This window comes from Ictalurus furcatus, chromosome 8, assembly GCF_023375685.1.
Source record: "Ictalurus furcatus strain D&B chromosome 8, Billie_1.0, whole genome shotgun sequence".
Classification (NCBI taxonomy): domain Eukaryota; kingdom Metazoa; phylum Chordata; class Actinopteri; order Siluriformes; family Ictaluridae; genus Ictalurus; species Ictalurus furcatus.
The window spans coordinates 5,091,705-5,110,641 of NC_071262.1; the positions used below are offsets into that span (position 1 = coordinate 5,091,705).

Below are 18,937 nucleotides of genomic sequence, written 5' to 3' on the forward strand. Positions count from 1 at the left end.
GCAATGTCCAGAAAGTTAATAAAGGAACGTCCAGTACCAACGAAATGTCTTTTGTGTGGTACAATACTGCAGACAAGCCAGCTCCACTCATATCTGTTATATGCAATAACTGCAGAACTGCATGGAACATTTTCCATAGTCCAGTTCTCGTCTCTGGTTTTCACCAGCCTTCAGACAGTATTCCCTGAGAAGGTCCAGTGAATTGTGGAGCATTGTGGACACCTCTCGAGAGCATCCACTTCACAAACAGAAGAGGGATCTCTCTGCTCCATCTGATTGATCCCCAAGGGATTTGTGGTGCAGAGCATTTTGACTGGTTTGGGGGCAGCCATTCTGGTTGACCCATATGGCTAACAAGTGCCAAAGTGTGCCTGTGACAAGTCTGTGAAAAACCTGGGATTAGTATAAAAGTTGCCCACATACATGTTGTATCCAGTTCCCAGTAGGGATGTCACGATACCAAAAATCTAGTAGTCGGTACCGATACCACCAAAAGTACCAATTTTATTGGATACCGGTACTCGATACCAAAGTCGTATAAAATTAAATTAAAAACTCTCCTGGAGAACATCCTCCACTGGGTGATACTGCCAAAAAAAAGAGGGGGGGGGATATTTTAGTTATCAATCACTGACAATGCGTGGTGGCTACAGTGGAGGTGCACTCCTAAACGCACTGACATACACACACATATACACACACATATACACACACACCTTATACTCTGAATGCAAGAATTAGTTTAAATTCACTGATATGGTGGCAGGCCAAAAAGATTTATTAAAACCATTAACATTTGAATAATTATTAGTGACGTTAGGCTACATTTAACTGAATGGAGATGCATGGTGGACCATTAGGAGGTAGTTTATAACACTGCAATGCGTTAGCGTCGTTAACAAATAACTGGCTATCACAAACATGACATGGAGCATAACGTTAGCTGGTTTCACGGCTACAATGCCAGCTGCCTCAAACAAACGTAATATAGGACCATCTTTCATCTTTTTTTGGCTTCGCCAAATTCCAGGTGTTTTCTCGCTTTGTTTGAAATGAACAACAGCATCGGTTGCACACCGGCTTCAGAGCATCAACTATATGTTTGTTGTCATCCGCCTCGAATGCAAAGTATTTCCATATTCCATACCACGTTTCCTGCCAACGAGTCAGGACGGATCTAAACTTCTGTAGTGTTTCCTGTGCGCTTGTAGGCGTTCTTCTTCTTCTTCACCACTTGTGGACCGACAAACACTTGCGCGTATTTGCTGCCCCCTTCAGTTCCGGAAGAATTGCATTCTCTGTACTTCATTACCATAGGTACCTACGCTATTCCAGAAAAACAAGTACCGTCACGTTTTAAGAATGTTGGTACCGACTTGGTACCGAAGTATCGGTTCTCGTGACATCCCTAATTCCCAGGTATGCTGGATTTACAAGAGCCATAACACTGTCATACGATTTCCATTTGCTTCCCTTGTTTTTTATTTTATTAGATATTGAATTTTTAAAAAGGTAATAAACCGGTATTAACCGGCTAATGGACACTTTCTCATTATATAAACATACACATAGTCATGTGAAAAAATAAGGACACCAGAGGGAAATTGTTGCCTTTGTTTTTGACATATCTGAACAAGCAAACATTTGATCATCTTTGAAACAGTGTCTATTAGTGAAATCGATATACTTGAACAAAACCACAAAGAAAAGTAGCTTTTCAACCATGTATTCAACAGAAATATCAATAGATATAATATCAATCTTTGGAAAAAGTAAGTACACCCTTGGGCTCAGAAGCAAGTATTGCCCTCTTTAGCAGAAATAACTTCTTGTAAGCATTTCACATAATTGTCCACCAGTCTCGAGGGAATTTTTGACCACTCTTCCATGCAATATTCTTTCAGTTGCAAGAAGTTTGAGGGTTTTCTAGTATGTACTGCCTGTTTCAAATGTACTGCCCCCACAACATTTCAATGTGATTCAAATCTTGGCTTTGTCTAGGCCATTACATAGCACCCAATTTCTTCTTTTTGAGCCATTCCTTGGTGGATTTGCTTACGTGTTTAGGATCATTATCCTGTTGAATGGTCCATTTCGATTCAGCTTCAACTTTCAGACAGATGGCCCTCACATTATCTTTAAGCATTCTTTGATATCATGTAGAATTCATAGTTCAAATCAATGAATGCAAGTTGTCCAGTCTCCAAGGCAGTGAAGCAACCCCAAACCATAACATTTCCACCACCGTGCTTCACAGTTGGTATGAGGTGCTTCTCCTCAAAAGCTGTCTTTGGTCTGCACCAAACATGTCTGCTATTACTGTAGCCAAACAATAGATATGCATACAAACATCTTTGATTCATATGTCCACAGCACATTATTCCTAAAGTTCTGGTCTTTGTCTATATGCTCATTGGCAAACTGTTGTCTTGCAAAGGCTTTTTCCTGGCACACATCCCATGCAGGTCAAATTTGTGCAGTCTCTCTGATTGTAGAAGCATGCCCCTTGATACCAACAGCTGCAAGACTTGCTAGCAGATCCTGTGATGAAATTTTGGGGTTGTTGAAGACTGTATTTGCTGGGACGGCCAGTCCTGGACAAATTGGCAGTCATTTGAATCTGTGCCATTTGTAGATTATTTTCCTTACAGTGGAATGATGTATTTCAAATAATTTGGAGATCTTTTTAAATCCCTTGCCAGACTCAGGCATCCACAACCTTTTTCTGGCCTTATAGAACTCTTTACATCCTGGCATGACAACACACACCTCAATAACAAAGGGAACACCAGACACTAGATATGAGAGGGTTATAAATAAGACAAGTTCCACCTGCACTCCCTAAGCAGGTTCTTATCACTGGCCCCCAATCTTCAACACCTGACCTCAATTTTTTGGATGTGAAGGTGTGAAAAATGTAGGGGTGTACTTACTTTTTCCATGTGACTTATCTGCTTTTTGTTAAATTTAATTGTGAAAATGACTACAAAATATAAATTGTGTGTAATTTGATATACTCCATCACCATCGTTTCTACGAGGATGAAATGTTTGCTTATCCAAACGTAAAAAAAAATTTCCATGGGGTGTACTTATTTTTATCAGATGACTGTATATAAATATGTACACACACACTTGAAAGTTTGTGAATCATTTAGAATTTAATATTTCTGCATAAATATGACCCAACATCAGATTTTCACCCAAGTCCTCAAAGTAGATAAAGAGAACCCAGTTAAACAAACGTGACAAAAATATTATACTTTGTAATTCATTTACTGAGAAAAATGAACCAATATTACATATCTGTGAGTGGCAGAAGTATATGAACCTTTGCATTAAGTATCTGATGTGACCCCTTGTGTGGTAATAACTGCAACAAAGCATTTCCTGTAAGTGTTGATCAATCCCTCACATCGGTGTGGAGGAATTCTAGCTCGCTCCTCAGTGCAGAACAGCTTCAACTCGGATATTGGTGGGTTTCCTCAGATAAACTGCTTGCTTCAGATCCTTCCACAACATTTTTACTGGCCTAAGGCAGGGGTGTCCAAACTTATCCAGAAAGGGCTGGTGGGGGTGCAGGTTTTCATTCCATTTTTGTTTCCTTTCTTATGCTGGAATTAGTGCTGGTCAATTTCCATGAGTAATGTGGTTAATTCAAAATACTGTTTTAATGCGATTTTCCAAATGTTATGATCCACATTGTACATTTGTTATATATAAAAACACACTGTTGTCTTCTGTTTTTGTGTCTCATAGTAAATAGTTTTAGATCTTCAAACAAAATACAACATAAAACAAAGGCAACCTGAGTAAACATACAATACAGGTATGTTGCATTATTTTTTATGGATGCACAAAAAAACCCAGAATTAAACTCCAGTCCTAAATTAATAATAAAAACTCACTTTCACTGCACCTTGTGGTTTCTGTTACTCACTGCCTTTAGACATATTTTATTTGTGTTTGATCATAGTGTTTTAATTAGCATTACAGATCTTACTTGCACTCCCACTCTGCAACACCGCGTCTACACTGCACGGCCTCGTTACTAACACATCACTTCAGTTATAATAAACTACAGAATTTACATTGCAAGCGTGCAAATACAGGATATAATGACAGCAAACTTAAATTAAACTAAACCTTTTAAGCAACTTGCACCAGTTTTCCCTTCCTCTTGCACATTGGATTTGCACAGCATTTTGGATATAAACATAACTTTGTGCTTGTGCAGCACTGTTTGATCTCCGCGGTGTTTAATATAAAATGCCCCCCTGCCTTAGAGGACTTTCTTCCTCAGTCACTTGAGGATTTCGCCTCCGTCTGATGGTGACTGAGGTCATGTTGGGAATAAAAGGTAAGGCTGACAAACAGTAAACTGAAGAAAGTCACTGTCAGTGACTCTGGGTATTAGGCTAAAGCTAGCGGCGTCAAATTACGTGCGTATCGATTAGTTGTTGCAGCTGTAAACATAACATAAAACAACGTCAATGTTTCAGACTACTGACTCAGTGGGATGGTTGGCTTGTATAGAGGATGCAAGGCAGTCCAGTCATTGCTTAGTAGGGCTGAAGAAAAGACACAAACTATCTTCACCCAGGAGCCTGGCTCTATAATTGTTCTTCAGGTACACAAGAGCTGAAAAACCAGCCTCATAGAGACGGTAAATGTGATATGGCAAAAGTTTTTTTTCACTGCCCTGCCACTCAATTCTCTGTATTCGGCATACACGGATATTCAAAAATCTGTCAGTGGCTTCTATGTGAACACTCGTTCAAAGTAAAAGTTTTCCCCACAACCCCCCTGCTACTGCTTTGCAACCCCCCAGGTTTACGAACCGCTGGTCTATAAAGTCTTTGTATGCTGTAGCATTAATATTTTCCTTCACTAGAACTAAGCAGCCTAAGCCAAATCTGTTTCAGGATGACAATGCCCCTGTACACAAAGCAAGGTCCACAAAGACATGGTTTGTCAAAGCTGGAGTGGAAGAAATTGAGGGAAGAAATTGAGTGAAGAAATCTGCATGGGGTCTTGCCCTCAACCCCACTAAACACCTTTGGGGTAAATTGAACACCAACTGTATGCCAGGTCTTCCTGTCCAACATAAATCCCCAAACTCACTAATGCTCTCATGGATGAATGGGCACAAATCTCCAAAGACACGTTCCACAATCTAGTGAAAAGATTTCTCTGATGAGTGGAGGCTGTTATAACAGCCGGGGGAGATGGACTAGCTCCCTATTAACACCTATGGTTTTACAAAGGGATGTTCAGGTGTCCACATACCCTGAGCCATATAGTTTATATTACCGCAAAGGACTACAGCTAGAGCCAACATCCGTATTATTTGCAAATTGTTATTTCTTTGGCACCGTCGGAATACGACTTCAGACTAGTACATCACAATATACTAAAAAACACCTCCTGAATGCCAATTTAGACCAGACAGCAATGTCAGAGAGGACAAAAAACGGTCATGTTAATCAAAGCGGACTTAACACTGGAAACTTTCAGCATTCAGAGCATCTATTTAAAATAAAAACAAATATTTTTGCTGTGTACAGCTGTGTATTCACACAATATTTTGTAGTGCATGCCTATAATCTAAACAGCACGTGGGTGATATTTCAGCCTTGTGTAACAGTTCGCTCTCCGGCATCAGTTAAAATCCAAACTTTGTGAACGAGTGAAAATCTTATGAGATGAATGAATATAATGTGATCATTTACAGTGATAATACATGTTTGTCATAATCTGGCTGTCATTACTGATGTTTCTATTTCTGTAAGGTATTTTTACTAAACTAGTGCAAGAAAGAACAGAAACGAATGCTCCAATTCACAACATGCACTGAAGCTTTTGGTGTAAAATGGGCTTTGTACGCGTGAAACGTTTACATGACCGGCACCTACAATTCAGTAAACCTGCTGTGTCATTACTCTGCTTTTGCTTACTTGAGGTTTTGTTAAATCGCCTACACCATCACTGTAAAGAGAAACAGTACTGCAATGTTACAATCACTGTACCAGTCTGCAGATGAGACTGTCTGTGTACAGGTCAAACCAGATCCCTATCCTCACCTACAGCCATTAGCTGTGGATACTGAGAGAAAAATTAAAAGAGTACATTTGGTGGAAATGAGGTCTCTCCATAGGGCTGCTGGGCCTACTCTCTGTGAGGTGTATTTTACCTACTTACTGTAAATTAGTGAACTGAGATCTTTATTGTTTTCTATCATTTACTTAACATTTTAGATTACGGACAGAAATGAATAATAAAGTGTGCACATGAACTTCTCTAGTGTTTGTACTTTTTATGAATTTTAGCTGCATTTTTCTAACTCTTACCGTAAAACACTGTATATACGCGCACTTTAATATACGATTGCACCGAGCAACAGAATCATTACATCCGCTGGGTGGACAGCTACCAACCAACCGAACAAGATTCTTCAAACAGTTAACTTGGATAATTTCCAAATAATTGCATCACGCAAATCACCAAAAAAAAATAAACAACCCCAAAACAAAACAAAACAGTTACCGAAGAAAGATTCGAACTGCTAACGTTAGTTAGCGAAGACAATAGCGACGAAGACATCAAAGTCAAATTACATGTTGACATGTTAGATACATGCAGCAGGTACAGTTTGCTTTCATGGAGATATCGAAATTCAAAGATGAAAGCTGTGACAACAATGCCACAGAAAGAATTTGGTACAGAGAGAATTTGGAATATCTCACCTGTTTTCGGGCAGACTCCAAACGCTCCTGGTTGTAAGTTGTTATGGAAACGCGCACCGGCTTGATCAATAATAAAGCATTAATACAGCTCAAATTAGTCAGCAGATTTTTCTTCTTTAGGCAACATTTTGTCTAAAACAAACTGCAGGCTCACTGACAAGCAAAAAGACGAGCAAGCAGCCCCCTTTCGTGATTTTATTGGCGGATTGCAAAGGAACTGAAGAAGTTGATACTGCCATCTACTGTAATGGAGTGTGTACGGTAACGCGGCAACAACAATGCGGAAGAGGTACGGTGGCGTTTTAGGGTCATTGTTGTAAAAATTCAAAATACAATATTTCAAGAATAAAGGCGTAACATATCGAGAATAAAGTCATCTATGATATTATGAGGGGAAAATGCAGTATTTCGAGAATAAAGTCCCTGAAGTCGTAATATTGAGAATAATGTTTAAATAATTAGTATTTTTTAAAACACAATACTGTGACAAAATGTTACATAAAGCAATGTATGACTGTGCATAAAAAATAAAACTGCGCTTAAGGAAGGACAAGATGAATTTGAAATTGTCTCATATGTTGAAGGAGAAATCACAGAAGGAGAAAATTCTGATGCGCTCAGTACAGCAGTTGAGCCATAAATGCATGGCCTCACATAATAAAGATTTTTTTATACAGTGCAGGTGAATGCTTGAATCTGATTGGTCAGAAAGTGTACATTATTGTCATATAATAGCACAGGTAGTTCTGGCTGTAACATGAACTTTAAAATTTTCAGGTACACGCCTCTCTGCCAGACTCTCTGCTTACTGGTGAATGAAGAGAACCAGAGATACATAAAACTTGGGGTTAGCTAATGGCAGGGCTGTGCATTAGTACGTCAGTCCCCCTTTCTACCTCACAAAGACTCAAATATGTGTTAATGCAGAAGTATCCAACTTATTAACTGCATCCAGATGGACTCGGTGTGTCCAAAGGTTTTTGTGTAAGACTTCTGTTTGGCAATTTCCAGTTATTTTAGCTGGCTAACTTACATTCATCACAGCATCCACTGACACTGCCATATTGCCATATCCCGGAACGAGCCCCCAGAAAACTGTTAGGATTTGTGAATAGAGGATCTCCATATATGGTTTTCAGGTTTTAAGTCATTGGAATATGGGCAAATGCTATTCAGGAAGATATATAAATGCACATAAATGGTATTCAGTGAGACAAAGGAATGCACAAATGGTGAGGGGCTTTATCTGTCTGTACCTGAGCACATAGAGAAGAAAGGTGCCAACACAGGAACCAGGAAACAGAGAGGGAGGGGGGAATGTGTTCACAGAAAGGGGGGAGTGTTCACAGTAAACTTATCACATATAATTAGAGATGCACCGATAGTGACAGAACTATCAGTATCGACCGATCTCAGCTGATACCGATTATTCAAAGTGATATCAGTCGATACTGATAGTTCTGTCTTTTATACCTTCATTTAAATTAATAATAGCCTAATTAATTCCACAATTCTTAAAAAAATGCATATAAAAACTTTATTCTCTCCATTTCAACAAGTTGTTTCACAGTAACTGGTCTCATAAACAGCAAACACATTACTCAAATTAACATTAACACATTAACTAAATTCTGAAGATTAAAGTACGATTTCTTAACTTATTGAATGATATTAATTCATATTAACAGTATTAATTGACTGAATTCTAAAAAACCTCCTGTTAGGCTTCACACTCACTCACCACAAACAAAAGCATTTCTACTTCATCATTGAACATCAAACTGGTAATATATAATATCAACTTTTTTTTATATATTGACATTAACTGGATATGAAATATACTACTCTACAAATATATATTTTCTGTGCAATATATACTTTTTTGTCAACTCATCTTCATTTAAATTTTTCAACAGTGTACTAGCACATTAATTCAGGGCGAGCAGCGTGGAAAAAAAACATTTTTTGACTCGATGCCAAAACTCCCGCTTCACTGCTGCAGCGTCAGGTGTAAAATTTTATCAGTGCAGAGATTACAGCGATTATAAACTGCAGTTTTGTCATCATTCCACACAAGAGACATCATCTTTACACACAGGACGAAATCGATGTGTGTTTTCCCGCCCTCTTTTGTTTGACAGGATATAATCGGCCCTGATCATCGGACGTTTTTAATTGCCTTTATCGTCCGATACTGATTATTGGCCGATACATCGGTGCATTTCTACATATAATGTCTCATTAATGTTATTAGTTATGGATTCAATGAAAACTGTTATTGTAGCACAGTAAGGGGATGCCATAACAACTGTTACAAAAGAAAAAAAAGTTTTCTTAGACCCGTTGTGTTTTGGCCATCAGAGTTGAATGTGGATGTGAGATGACAAAGGATCCCCAGCCATCCCCTAAACATGAAGATGCTCTTTGGCTTTGGTTAAAAGTTTGAATCTACAAAAACCACTCAAGCAACTGTACGGTTGCTCTTTTTTCAATTTGTGGAGAGAAGGCCTATGGAGGAGTACCATGGGCTCCAGTGCTCTGGGTAAAAGCTCAGAGAGGGCTATTGTCAGGAGGATATTAGCATATAAATGTAATTTAAACGGCATGTAAATTAGGTTTAATGTTATTGAGATTAAGCTAATTGTTTGCCCAGTTGTGGAGGAGCGGATGCAGACAAGGATTTAGTTATTTCAGGAGTTGTACTTTCTTATTTCCTATGTGCACTTTTCATGTGCGTTTTCAGCCCATTGAGAATGAATGGGGAATAAAACACAGGTGTCACAGCTCGGACATTGTTTGACTGATGTCCTCGTATCACATATCCTCTCATACATCTTATTGAGTAGACCTGGCATATACACATCGTGTTTCCGAATTCCGAAAGTCCAGAAAATGGCATTATTCCAGCCCTTTAGAGAATATTGAGAAGTACTGAATCACCCTCCCTCCCCCCCTAAAACCTACACCGTCAGTGACACAGACATGAATGACATGTCCAATTGTTCGGCTTCGTCCAGAGAATCACGAAATCGCATGGGAATTGATCCCATGTCAGGTGCATGGTAGCTCTGCTGCCACTGGTGTGTGTAAACAGTGTAAAGCGGTTTGTAGAACCTCTAAGGTTAAAAGGCACTATATAAGTGCAGACCATTTACCATATACTAATGTAAAACGAGTCTAGATTAGCAAACAGAGACACTGTTTAAGATTTACTATTTCCATAGGAAATATTTGGCTATTCCTGCACTGTTCACAGACACTAATCATACCTCAAATCGCTTGGTTAGGAGATGTGTGGATAGGGTGTTCTGGGTGGTTGCTAGGGTGTTGCTAGGTCGTTGCTACGGTGTTATGGGTGGTTGGTAGGTGGTTGCTAGGGTGTTATGGGTTTTTTGCTAAGTGGTTGCAAGGGTTTTCTGGGTGTTTGTTAGGAAGCGATAGATAGATAGATAGATAGAGATGAAGTGAGAGTCTCTGATACAGGTATTAATATAAATACATTAATAAAATCTTTATAAATTCGTGAAAATATATTAGGACAGGAATAATGCCACTGATTGAAATGTACCACTCGAAAAGAACCGCAAAGAATTACATACAGTTTGTGGTACAGTAAGAATGTAGTTTCGGCCTTTAATGTGCAGCTCAAATAACCATCATAGATAAACTATACCATCTGCCTAAAATCGATATCTTTTTTACAGATGGTCATTGAGTCTGTCCCTAAAAATTATTTTCCTTTGAAGTGTCATTATTTGCACTCCGAGCTCCACAGGATTCCCCACAAATAGTGAAGCTTTCACTACAAACACTAAAGGGTTAACTTTGATGTGTCAGATTTATTTCACTTTGCTAGCAGCTGATCGGTCCAATTTGGGTTAGAGTTTTCTTACCCAAATAAAACCTGGTCCGGAGCAGGGTAGCATAAGTTACTATGGCACTGAAACCTGCTAAACACCAATCCACCTTCTTGAAACCTAAAAACCAGAGTTTGCTCAAACTTACCTGGGTAACCACCGAAACTGGCTTCATGAAACAGGCCTCAGAACAGTATGTTAGCTTTCTCAAGCCCGATGTTCCGCGTCTCCAGACTTAAGCCAGTCCTTTGTAGTCCCTTAGGGGCTCCCACCGTGCCTGCCCTGCCCCTTCCCTGTATTATAGATGGCACCCAGTACCTGGTCAATTTGGAGGGGTACAGTACAGAGGAGCGCTCATGGGTCCCATCACGGCACATCCTGGACACAGAGTTCATCAGGGACTACTGTATGGACCGGGCTGTGGGCTACTTAAACCCTCAGGTTTTGTCACTCGGCGTGTGGACATGAAGTCTGTGCCATGTATTGGAGTGGTAATTTCTCAGAGAGGTATATTTTCTACAAGCTAGATCAGAGTTAAATATTTATTGAGGTTCAGGACTAGAGGACTTAGTACTGAGGCATTTATTTAAAATGGGCTTATTTACCCCAATTCAGCGAGAGCTTCTCCTCGTGAAATCCAATCAAGTTTGAGTTCCATCTCTTGTCTCAGTGGCTTGTGTTAGTTTGCCCATTTATTCAGCCAGTGCATCCAGAGCATGAACCGGGGCTTGGTGGTGTCTTTAGCACGCGCTGCTCATAGCTTGCTAACCCAGCAAATAGCCCAGTGGTTAGTGTGCCTGTGTGGGGTGCACAAGCACCTTGGTTCATGTCCTGCTACCGGCAACATCAGTTGAGCTTGCGCTTAAACCACATGTACTCCTCTTTTTGCACCCCTGCCACGGGCTCAAGTCTCTTGCAGTCTGGAACTGATTTCTTCAAGAATTGCCCTAGCAGTAAACAGTTTAAAAAAAAAAAAAAAAACAGTACGTTTTTTGTATTATTCTTTTACTGTTCCTTCATAGAAATTGTGAAATGTGGCACAGGAGACCAGAAAGATTTTTGTTCTTTTTCTTTTTAAAATAAATTTGCTGAGTATAGATTTTATGTGAGGGGGACTGAGAGGGGGCATGGAAATTGGCAGGGGATTCTGGTAGTTCTCAAACTAGACTTGTTCCATTACTTATTAAACACGCACTATGTTTTGGGGATAAATCCAGTCAGCCCATCATGGCCTTGATTTAGCCAAAAAATAGTCATTGAAAATTGGGCTTTGTTTAGACCATCTGATTTGGTCCAAATTTATCCCAATTCCCAGTTTATCCAAAGATGGACTTCTGTTTTGGACAACATACAGTATAGCTCTAATAAATCCATGAAAAATAAGGTCACATTGCACCAAGTGGGGAATTATATCTTGATGAAAATGTGGTGTGTACACTAAACCTAAATGAGTCTTTCTGAACATTTTTTAACATAATCACTGCTGTTCCAGAACTTACCCATAAATATATTTATATAAATATGTTCAAAAAATGTCATACAAATAACTTGACGTTACTGCTCTTTAATATAAAATCTATCTATAAGAATGTATTTTCCTGCTGCTTCATGACACACATGCGCACACACACAAGCAAAGGATACGAACCTCAGGTGATAGCAGTACAGAACACCAGCGTGGCTTGTTTTGACTGATTGGTCATTCAAAATTCAAACGTCAAAATAGTTGCAGGTGGGCATGGAGGAGGAGAAGGGCGGGGTAGTGAAAAAAGGCAGGCCAAAGTACATACGTTAGATCAAAACCAAGAGCGTCAGAGACACACAGGGTAATTTATTTGGAATTAATTTTATACCACTTATCCTTTCTTCAGGGTCACAGAGAACCTGTAGCCTATCCCAGGGAGCAACAGGCACAAGGCGGGGTACACCCAGGACAGGGTACCAGTCCATTGTAGGGCACAATCACATACACATTCACACACCCATTCATACACTACGGACACTTTGGACATGCCAATCAGCCTACCATGCATGTCTTTGGACTGGGGGAGGAAACCAGAATACCCGGAGGAAACCCCCGCAGCACGGGGAGAACATGCAAACCCTGCACACACACGGCCACAGTGGGAATCAAACCCCCGACCCTGGAGGTGTGAGGTGAACGTGCTAACCACTAAGCCACCGTGTGCCCGCATTTTATTAATTTTAAGTTAATTTTAATTAACTTAACGTTACAGCCTGTTAAGTATGAAATTCTCTCCTTTTGTTTCCACAGACTGAAGTTCCTCGTGGATCTATGGTGGAGTGGTGTGTAAGTCTGCTGACATTATCTGGCTTTTACTACTCAAGACGTGCTCAGTAATTTTGAAGTGTTTTTTATTGTACACACAATAACATGCTCCTGGATGGTCTGGAGGATGTATCTGATATGTCAATAAATATTTCATTGGTACTTTTTTTGTCAGATGTCTTTTTTGACAGTAATTATGAATATAATATGATAATATAATAATATAATGAATATAAATATATAATCATGAATTCATGGTTGAAATTAGGTTGAATGAAGTTTCTTTTCAACATTCACTTTGCAACCAAATTTAGACTTATAGGGATGTATTTTGTTGTTAGCCTCTGACCAGAAATGCAAATAGCAGTAAATGACAATTTAAATAAAGTATTTACAATAGAAGTAAGGTGCAAAATTATGGACAGCAGTAGCAGTTGTAAAATGTAACAGTCATGCAGAAAGTGCAATAGTAATAAATAATCCTTGTGCAAATAGTGTAAGTACTCTATGTGCAAAATAATATAAACAGCCATTGTGCAAATAGTCTTTGATAAAATAGGATATAGTCCTCGTGCAAATTGTGCAAGTCTTTTGGGGTTTAGGGGTGGGTTAGTACATTAGTGCAGAGTTCAGAAGTATGACAGCAGAGGGAAGGAAGCTATTCCAAAACCTGCTGGTGTGACAGTACAGGCTCTTGTAGTGCCTTCCTAAGGGTAAACAGTCTATGATTGGGATGAGAGGGGTCCTTGATGATGCCTCTCACCCTCCACAGGCAGCGTTTATTATGGAGTTCTGTAATTCTTGGGAGCTGGACACTGATGATATGTTGAGCAGTTTTCACCACTCGCTGGAGATCCTTGCCGGCAACTGAGCAGTTGCCATACCACACTGTGATTCAGAATGCTCTCAGTGGTATGGTGATAAAAGTTCACCATTATCTGTTGAGATAGATGAGCTTTCCTCAGTCTCCTCAGGAAAAAAGGCACTGTTGTTCTGTCTTGACCATGGCAGTGGAGTTAATGCTCCAGGTCAGATCATCGGAGATGTGTACTCCCAAGAACTTGAAGTAAGTCACACGTTCTACCTCTTCTCCATTTATGTGAATAGAGGTGTGCATGACTCTTCTTGGTCCATCATAAATCCACAATAAATTCCACAGTTTTTTGGGTATTGAGAGCCAGGTTGTTATTGGCACCCCACTCTGACAGGTGCTGGATCTCGTCCTTGTAGGCCATTTCATTGTCATTGCTGATAAGTCCAACCACTGTGGTGTCATCTGCAAATTTGATTATGGTGTTAGACCATAAGTAGGAACACAGTCGTGGGTGTGAGTAGAGTAGAGGAGAGGGCTGAGCCCACAGCCCTGTGGAACACCAGTGCTCAGAGAGAGGGTAGAGGAAGTCATGTTACATAGCGTAGCTGAGTTTCACAAACTGTGGTCTGTCTGTGAGAAAATCCATTATTATCCAATTGCAGAGGGAGGTACTGATGCCAAGGTGCTTAGATGCCAAGCTTATTTATCAACTTGGCTGGTGTGATGGTGTTAAATGCTGAGCTGAAATCGATAAATAGCATCCTCACATCAGGGCAGAGTGGAGCGCAGTGATGATGGCATCCTCTGTTGACCTGTTGGCTCTGTTGGCTGTCAGCAATTAAGAGAGTGGTGACTAGTTATTTAAACCCCTCGTGTTGCTGCGCACGTCGCGCGGCATTAACCTGAACGCAACTGAATCTACCCATACGAATCGGGACTGGACTAAGAGAGACAAAGCTAAAGAGTTGCAACTAAGCAACACCAAGCCAAGCAAGTTGTGTGTTTATGCCATGCCATAGTTGAGTATTCATGCCATGCCATAGTTGAGTGTTCATGTCATGCCCTAGTTGTGTGTTTATGCCATGCCATAGTTGAGTGTTTATGCCATGCCATAGTTGAGTGTTCATGCCATGCCTTAGTCAGGAGTGTTCATGCCATGCCTAAGTTAGATGAGTGTTTCCTACCATAGTTTAAGGAGTGTTTATGACTTAGTTGAAGGAATGTTCATGTTTTAATTTAAGGAATGTTCATGTCTTAGTTTAAAGAATGTTCATGTCTTAGTTTAAGGAGGGTTCATGTCTTGGATTAAAGAATGTTCATGTCTTAGTTTAAGGAGGGTTCATGTCTTGGATTAAAGAATGTTCATGTCTTAGTTTAAGGAGTGTTCAGGCCTTAGTTCAATTAGTGTTTCCGTTCCATGTCCTCTGCTTAAGTATCAAATAAAGACTTCCCTCCTGCGCTTACTTCCTGTCCAAGTCTCGTCCTGTAACGTTAGGAAGATGGGTGATCTGGTAGGGGACCAGCTTTGAAGGCAGATAGGATTCTAGATTTGTGAGGACCAACCTCTCAATGTTTCAATGTGTTTCCAATTACCTGAAAAAGACAGGCTGCAACACCGTTGGAGTTGCTAAAAAACAGATTAAATCAAAGTGTACCATTGCTCTTTTTGCTGCCAGGAGTGCACGCAGAAACACAGCTCCTTATTGATGTGAATGGACTGAAGGCGGTATGCGATGCATCTTGAGGGCTGGTTTATACTTCTGCGAGCATGTATATTAAAGCGTGTCAAAACGTTGTGCACAGACGTCATGCACACACAGTGAAATAGTTGTGGCTTTTGGGAGGCTCAACAGAAAAGCATTTCGCCCCATCAATGGGAGATGGTGAGTTTAAATACAGACGACGCCACAGCCATCCTTGGCCATGAGCTAAGGGAGCAAAATGGTTGAGCTCTCTGGGTAGGAGGGGCATACTCTCTCTCCCCTGTCAGTCATGGGGATGCCAGCAAATTCCAGGCATCTGAGACATAAACCTTGGATGTTCGATTGTAAACGTAAAAGTAAATTCTTACCAAAAGCATTTGTGTTTTCTACCAAATTAGTGGCTTGCAGTCAAGCACTTCAAACACAACTGAGATAAAACAGTTACCATGAGTTATTGAACAACTGAATAATTACATGTATGGCATTTGGCAGATGCTCTTACCCAGAGCAATTTACAATTATCTCTTTTTTTTATATAACTGAACAATAAGTGCCTTGCTCAAGGACCCAGCAGTGGCAGATTGCTGGTGCAAGGAGTGGAACTCACAACCGCCTGATCAGAAGTCCGATGTCCTAACCCCTGAGCTACCTACCACTGAGCAACTGACTAATTTAAATCAAAGCAACAAACAAAACAGCACTAATAGGGTGTGGGGACCGTTATAGCTATAACTGCAGGTCTATGGTTTGATCCTGTGAAAAATTGTCTTTATTGTTTAACCTTTTGATCTTTTCTTCAAAAAATTCACAAAAATACTCTGCTCTCATGGATATCAAACAATTGCAAACACAACACAGGTTTATCAAAAAATATCTTTGTTAAATATAGGTGTGCAACAATTATTGGCACCCTTTCAGTCAATACTTTTGCCAAGATAACAGCTTTGAGTCTTCTCCTATAATACCTGATGAGGTTGGAGAATAGATGACAAGGGATCTGAGACCATTCTTCTTTACAGAATCTCTCCAGATCCTTCCAATTTCAAGGTCCACGCTAGTGGACTCTACTCTTCAGTTCACCCCACAGGTTTTCTATGGGTTTCAAGTCAGGGGACTGGGATGGCCATGGCAAGACCTTGATTTTGTGGTCAGTAAACCATTTTTGTGTTGATTTTGATGTATGTTTTGGATCATTGTCCTGCTGGAAGATCCAACCATGGCCCATTTGAAGCTTTCTGGCAGAGGCAGTCAGGTTTTCATTTAATATCTGTTGATATTTGATAGTCCATGATGCCATGTATCCTAACAAAACGTCCAGGTCCTCTGGCAGAAGAACAGCCCCAAAACATTAAAGAGCCACCACAATATTTAACCGTGGGCATGAGGTACTTTTCCATATAGCTACTGCTCTGTGTGTGCGCCAAAACCACCTCTGGTGTTTATTACCAAAAAGCTCTATTTTGGTTTCATCTGACCATAGAACCCGATCCCATTTGAAGTTCCAGTAGTGTCTGGAAAACTGAAGATGCTTGAGTTTGTTTTTGGATGAGATTAGAGGCATTTTCTTGAAACCCTTTCAAACAAATTGTGATGTAGGTGACTTCGGATTGTTGTTTTAGAGACTTTCTGACCCCAAGACGCAACTAACTTTTGTAATTCTCCAGCTGTGATCTTTGGAAATTTTTTGAGATTTGAGACAATATACACATACATCCAATTCACGGTAGATTCATAACATTTCCAGTTGACTGGAACTTTTTAATTATTGCCCTGATGGTGGAAATGGGCATTTTCAATGTTTGTGCTATTTTGTGAAGCTCAACAACCTTTTGCCGCACATCACAGCTATATTCCTTGGTCTTACCCATTGTTATGAATGACTATGGGAATTTGGCCTATGTGTTACCTCATATTTATACCCCTGTGAAACAGGAAGTCATGGTTGAACAATTTCTTGTTCCTAGTCACCCAGGTGTACTAAAAAAACATAAAATATTAATGGGAATATACTTCAAATATATATTTTTTATAAACCTGTGTTGTTTTTGCAATTGTTTGATATCCATGAGAGCAGAGTATTTTTGTGATTTTTTTTTTTAAACAAAATATCAAAATGTTAAGCAATAAAGACAATTTTTCACAGCCTTCTTTGCTCATATTTACCAAGGGTGCAAATATTAGTGGAGGGCACTGCATCTAAGATGTTATTATGAACTAAATTTTCCATTTTGAAATGCAAGTCTATGGTAATGAAATGATGTTTTGCGTTCTGGGCAGTTTAAGACTTCCACTCTATTCACTGGGAAAATTTGCAAACGGTCCATGGAAAGTCAACAAGCCTTGGCCTGCATATCAAACTGCATACCCCTGGCAAAAATTTGAGAATCCCCACACTTAGAGGATGTTCATCTAGGTTTTTTATTTTGTAGCAAATAAACAAATCACATATGTGAAACAAAAAATATATTGTTTAATAGCTCAACATTTTGGCTTCATGAAACATAGCTCAACAAATTAAATTAAATAATTTTAATTAATGGCATATTTTTTGTCAGATCAAATAGAGGAAAACTTTTGGAATCACTCAGTGTTGAGGAAAAAATTATGGAATTATCAGCAACAGCAAAAAAAAAAAAAAAAAAAAAAAAAATCACAGTTCGTTCCACCTCAGAATTGTTTGAGGCATGGACTTCACTAATGAAAAACAATATTCTGAGTCAATTTAGCCTCTTACCTGTCATCCCAGTTTTTGAGCCTAGACTGTAAAATGACATACCTAAACTTAAATGATTGCAATTCTTGAATACTTTAGACTACAAATCTAATCATGGTATCTTTTAAAAGAAGACTCTTAGGAGTATTTTGGTAATGTGAAAACAAGCAGAAATATAACTGAAATTACAGCATTATAGAAGCTTAAGTTTATTTTAAAGAAAATAACTGCACGTAACTTGCACTAAACCTAAACAAAATGGCCCACATTGTCCGTGCCATTTAAGAGATTCTGAATAAACTATTTCCAAACAGTAAATAAACCTAATGGCTAAAATGAACAGTTGTTAACTTGTGATTCTTACCTCTATATAGCTCTTTTTTCCTGCTCCTTTTTGTGTCATTTTCTGCGTTGTGCACCTAATAATTTTGGGGTTTTTTCACAAATTTTTTCAACATATGATGATGATGATGATGATACGATTATGCATAGCATATAATCACATAGCGCTAACAGAATAACTAATACGTATGCTAACAGTGCCAGCATACATAACTAACGTGTATCATCATCATTATCACATCATTATCACATTATTATCACATCATGATGCAGGCAGTGCAACATGACATGTTGTCAACTCATACATTTTTTTCGTTGAAGTCAACTCAATGTTATTGTAACCGTTTAAATTTAATGAGTACTGAAAGGATGTTAAGTGGCACAATTAATTTTTTGGGTTAATGTATGGATAGCAGGGCGGACATGGAGGCCGCACTTCCCTAGGCAACTGCCTATGTCACCTATACCACAGC

At 39.4% G+C, this 18,937-nt stretch overlaps 1 protein-coding gene and 1 long non-coding RNA gene across 7 annotated transcripts in view; one reads left to right on the forward strand and one right to left on the reverse strand.

Moving 5' to 3' along the window:
- The window catches only part of fbxo38 (F-box protein 38), an 80,800-nt gene extending 73,851 nt beyond the window's left edge, over nucleotides 1–6,949 (reverse strand). For 4 of the 6 annotated variants that reach the window (XM_053630378.1, XM_053630376.1, XM_053630379.1 and 1 more), the window contains exon 1: nucleotides 6,746–6,948. The gene's annotated coding sequence lies outside the window, so the exon portion shown is untranslated. Of the gene's footprint in view, nucleotides 1–6,745 lie in introns of all 6 variants that reach the window. The other 2 variants (XR_008386502.1, XM_053630377.1) reach the window with 1 other exon arrangement.
- LOC128611106 (uncharacterized) lies at nucleotides 6,925–13,030 on the forward strand. Its single transcript, XR_008386503.1, has 3 exons — nucleotides 6,925–7,034; nucleotides 12,474–12,759; nucleotides 12,878–13,030. It is a non-coding gene; the product is annotated as an uncharacterized LOC128611106 (long non-coding RNA).
- The last annotated feature ends 5,907 nt before the right edge of the window (nucleotides 13,031–18,937 follow it).